Genomic DNA, 6,000 nt, shown 5'->3' with positions numbered 1-6,000 from the left:
CCTCCTTATAGGGATATCCGACATACTTTGTATGGGGTTGATTCGAATGCTAGGTGGGAGTGGAGTAAGGATACTAGGAGGCATAATACCCTTCATTTTACTAACTTTAATCAGGTTGCTCGGGTGTGGCTGAAGATAATGTGTAGTGTGTTGCTGCTTGCCAAACATTTGACTGAGGTGACAAGGGATAGGGTGGTGTTGGTCTATATGCTGATGAAGGGTATGCCTATTAATGTTGGGGCAATCCTGAGGCAAATTATGATGAAATTTAGGAACAATTTGAGGTGGAGATACTGTTACAGGGGTTGATCACCCATTTTCTAAGGGCTGAGGGTATTAAAGAAGAAACAATAGACATGATTGTTGCTTATCACCTGGATCTGATGGGTAAGTTAGTTGATGTGACTCGCACTAAAGCACTAGACACGTCCCATGGACATGTATTGTTTGCCCAAGAGAGGCAAGCTCGTGATGATAGTGTCATGGAGAGAATGTTTAGGATGACTGAATTACAGCTGTGGATAGGTAGCCGTCCGGTTATTGACAAGGAGAAGGAGACCTTGGCGGATCGATATCCGTTGATCGAGAGTGCAACCTTTTTGTACAGGTCTGGTCCCGCTTTTATGGAGCCTTTAGATGATGACAAGGCTACTGCTGATGAGGCGATGGACGATGAGGAGGAGGATGTTGATGTAGCTGATGAGGCAAATGCCTTAATGGTGTTCGACGGTGATGATGACGAGGCCTAGAGGCTCGAGAGAGTATTTCTAACTCTATACTTTGCTTTAATTGTGCACTGAGGATAGTTCTTATTTTTAAAGTGTGGTGTGAGGTAATATGTCTCTATTGTATATAGCTATTTATTGCTTTATTGAGTCTTAGAGTCGTCTTAGGAGTGACAGTTCCCAATGATGGATGGATGACGACCGTCTTAAGGGAAAATTAGTCACATAGAAGAATAGGATTAAGAAACCAACCTTGGTCTTTTGAAGATATGTTCGAATAAGTTAGCCAAACGTCATGAGTAGTCATATTGAAAAAAATGCAATAGTTTGTTGGCATTGTAATTAGCATGTGTTCTTAAGTTTTGACTCAAAATAATATGAAAATGGGCTTAATTGTGTAGTAATGCCGTAATGCAAATTGTATGAGCATGTTAGTTGATATATCCTTATATGTGTCATGATGCCATGTGTGGTGAGAATTGATTGGTTCTTTCTTAACTTGATAGCTAGAACTTGCCTTGTGTGTTGAATCAGTAGCTTGTATGACTTAGGGAATGTGATTGAGGCGTTTCTTTGAAATACCAATTCTTAACTCTAATTGTATGCCTACCATTGAATTTATCATTAGTGATCCCCATTGAGCCTTTAGCCTTGTTTATTGATAAACCACATGATAAGCCAAAACCCGTTGGTTGATACCAAGTCTTTTGATCCTATGAAAATCCTTAATGCACTATGTTAAGTAGAAGGGTTGGAAAATGATGGTTGATATAGCTAAGGGTGAATTGCTACATTGTGTGGGAAAGAAAATTCTATTTTGGCCCTGGTCCTTAGTGACAATGTGCACCTCAACGGAAATTGAGGGTGGCTAATTTAGAACTATGCTCGAAACATTGGCCCTGATCCTATCAAGGATAATGTGTACCTTACTCGGATGTTAAAATCTGGAGTTTGAATGGCTAGTGCAAAGGCATGACAAAAAAAAAAAAATAAAAAAAAAAAAAAAAAAAATATATATATATATATATGATGAAAAAAAAATAAAGGGCAAATATGGAGCAACAAAGGGGGTATATAGTCATGAAGTGTGTACTAGGAGGAAAGAAAAGTTATGAAGGAGATTGCTGGCTAAGTAATAACATGTGCATTAGGGAGGTGTAGTCACTAAAATGATTCCCAAATATTTCCTCCCTTACCTTAAGCCGACATTACAGCCAAATGAAAGTCCTCTTGATTCCTTGAGAAATATAATGCGAAAGTAAGAATACACTATGGGCAAGCTTATGGTATATTGAGGAAAGTAAGAATTTATTTTGTGAGAGTGAGTTGTTTGTTTAAAAAATAGGCCTTGTTGATTGTGAAATTGCTTGAGTGAAAGGCTTTACTAAACATAAACAAGTGAGGGCATTCATGGCATGTGTAGGATTATCTAATTGATGTGTGGTATGAGTTTGCATTAGCCCGGAAAAATAGCAAAAGAGTCATTCTTTGAGCATGTGTTGTACTTGGTGTAAATGTTGTGAATTGTTGCATCCAATGTGAACTACAAGATCATGATTAAAAATGTTTGGTTAATTTTAAGGTGGGTTGATAAGTCCAAGGGTTGTGAAAAAGGGTTGATAGTCTAGAGATTGTTTGAGGACAAACAAAATTCTAAGTGTGGGGTGGTGATCTTAGGCATATTTATATGCCTAAGTTGTCAATATTTGCCCATAAATCAATTAGATTGAAGAATGATTTCTAGTCATTAGCTTAATTTTTGGTGTAACTTGTGATGATTGTGCACTCACACACATGATTAGATGTTTCAGGAACTCTCGATGAAATTGGAGTTGGAGCAAAGAAAGAAGGAGAAAAAATGAGCAAGAAAACGACTAAGGCAAAAATTAGCAGTGCTGGGCGCGCTGAGAAGCGCGCCGCGCCAGAGGATGCCGGACTGGGGCATATTTGGGGCGCGACGCGCCAACTCTTTAAGTTCTGAAACGATGCTAGGTGCGGCGCGTCACCCTGATGCCGACATTAAATAGGATTCCTAATTTGAGTAGGATTTGTTCCCAACTTTTCCTACTATTATAAATAGATCCTTAGGGCTCCATAATGTGTGTGGACGTTTTGATTTAATGTGCAAGAGCAAGAATTCAAGTTTGTAATAGGTTTTAATCCTTCAACTCTTCTATTTTCCAGAAATTGCATGAACTATTGTATTTTCTTGTTTTCTAATAGCATGAGTGGCTAAACGCCCTAGTTCTGGGGTTGTAGCTACGAATTGATTGTTGATTATTTGAGGTTGTTGAATTAATTTTCGGTTGTCAATACAAGTTACTTCTATATTCTTGTTTTAGTATTTTATGTTTGCGCACCATAAGATAAATCTATTGTCTAATCTTAAAATCGAGAGAGGAGAGGTTAGATAGACCAGAGAATATAGAGAGCTCGGTCCACCCATTAAATTGAGGTGATTAGTGTTCATGAGTGATTCCCAGATGAACACCTTGCTTGGTTACGAAAATAGGATGAAATATAAATGCTCGCCAGTTAGTCTATTTATCCCCGCTCAACGATTTAGTTAGATAGCTAACTGGGGTAGGCGACGAGAGGCGTATAACCCGGATCATATCATCAACCCTATAAACCAGTAACTTGACAACTGAAGTTAGTTCTAAGCCAATAATATGATACATGATATTCATTATATGCTGCAGCCCTGGAATTGCTTTTAACTTGCTTGAAACATTATATCAAAATCGTTCACAATTAGTTACTTTCATTTGGTGCATAACTATTAGTAGATAAACAATAAATCATCAACTCTTGAAAAGGTTACTTTTTACTTTTAGTTGTATAATTAAGTGAGTATAAGTTGATCAAAAGTCCCTTGGGAACGATAACTCGTTTCTTAAAGTATCTATATTACTTGCGCGACCACGTACACTTGCGTGTATATTGGGGAGCAACACACCATGAGACGTGAAATATTCATACTTGGGATAAGCATTGACGAACGACATTCATTGACTACCAAGTCGGACACTCCCATCACAAATTTATTCATCTTAGCCCTTGAATCCGTCACTATGGTTGGAGCATATTTGGATAGTTGGGTGAACTTAAGGGCATACTCTTTAACACTCATATCCCCTTGTCGAAGCTTTATGAACTCTTGCATCTTTAGTTCCCTCAACTCTAGGGAAAAGAATCTATCAAGAAACTCCGTTTGATATTAGTTAATTATAGATTTGAGAAGCATTTATAAAAAGTGCTAAAATATATTTGTCAATAGTAATTGTCACTTCTAAATACCATTTTTGATGTAATGTGAAGGTGTGATAAAATTGAACACCCAGATCCATTATTAAGTTAATTGAAAATTATGTTAGGCTTAATAGTTTAGTTTATAAGATGTACTTTCTCAATGCTCACATGTACCTTCCAAAAATAATACTAATGTAAGTCGATTCCTATTTCAATATGACTGAGAATTCAAGCACGATCTACTAGAAATTACTATTCGCAAGTAGTCATTCTTTAAAAACAAGGATTGAGACTTAAAATTTTAAATAAAGATTCGGATCAAATAATTTTAATCAAAATTTTATCTGTTAATTAAGAACTCCACCTAATATATATATATATATATATAAATTTATTCAAACCTCATAAAGTAGCTAGTCTAGAAATCGAAAATAATTATTTGAATATTTTGAAAGACTTGAAATAAAAAAAACAAGTCAAGAAATAAGAATTAAAAAAATATTATAGTCAATGCTAGAGAGTCTATAAATTGTGCACATCGAAGAGAAATCAAATGCACAAACAAATAATATTCATAACACATTGTGTACTATATTCTTCTTAATATGTCATTGATTAAGTTTAGTTTTGTTCTCACTGTTCTTCTCATGGCAACCACAAGTTAGTATCCATCGATCTCTCTATTTCGACATTATAATCATGAATTATATTTTTGTGTTCAAGCATATATTTCGTATTCATTAACAACAATGATATATAGACTCAAATTTTCATTAAGAAAGTTCAACATAATGTATATCAATGTGTTTTCTTTGTACGAGGTATCAATGTGTGTCTTTTCATATTTAATCGTCCAAGGATTGATATTGATTTTGATAATTTTTGTTGTATTTTTGTAGTGGATACAACGTGGTTCTCATAAAAAAAACACAAGTATTTGCAGCACGAGATGTTAATAGTAATTTTTCTCTACTCAAGAGAAGATTACTCCCACAACTTAATACTTGTGAGCGTCCTTATGAAACTAACAATGATTTGCCGTGATTGTTGGATTTGTTGCAGATGTCTTCCTATGGTGGTAGAGAGTACCTACCCTATTTATACGTGTTTCGTTTAACTATATATGAGAAAATGAGATGTTAATATCCGATCAATAGTTGAACGATCATCTGAGATATTATCTCACCATAGCCTAATGAGCTACTTATCATTGTTATGCATTTGTCCTTTTGTAAGATTTATTTTTAATGTTGTTACTTGTTTCATTAATAATAAAAACAAATTCAAATGTATGACTTTATATTTGAAAAATATAATGAATTCTACTATCGTGGTTGGTTGTGTTAGCTTTAATTTTTTCGTATCTCGTATTTGAATATAAGCAATGAGAATATTATATGTTATGTTTATTTACAATTTATTAATTCATCATTCTTTTTATATATTTAAGCTATGCTATTGTGGACAAGAAATATGAACAATAATATCCACGACTTTATTAGGGTTTGTTTGGCGATGAGATGAAATCATGATATGAAATTATGAGATGAAGTTGAAGTTTTGTTTGGACATGCAATTTGGACTTTTTCTATTGTATGTTTTCTCATAAACATAAAAACTCCATAAATTGTAAAACTATTAAAATTGCCCCAATTATTTATACAATCATACCAAATAAATAAAAAATTATAAAATCACAATACACTATTATAAAGTCATTCTTAAGAAATACAACATTTATTGATCAAACTTTAATTCAATAAAAAATATAATTGAACATTAGTTTTAGTGTACTAGTCTTTAATATAACCCTCCACATAGTACAAACAACCTTCTCATGTTGAACTTGCATTTCTTGACCATATGACCGAGAAGACGAACCAACACTGTCAATTTTAGTCATTTGTTGATCAATTTGACTAGTAAATATATTTGATAAAAAATAATAAAATTGGTGAATATAAATGGTAAAGTAGAAATTGATTTGAAGTAATAATAAATTTTATAATTGTGAGAACAATCA

This window comes from Solanum stenotomum, chromosome 12 (assembly GCF_019186545.1).
Source record: "Solanum stenotomum isolate F172 chromosome 12, ASM1918654v1, whole genome shotgun sequence".
Lineage (NCBI taxonomy): Eukaryota > Viridiplantae > Streptophyta > Magnoliopsida > Solanales > Solanaceae > Solanum > Solanum stenotomum.
Note: the sequence above shows the minus strand (reverse complement) of the source record.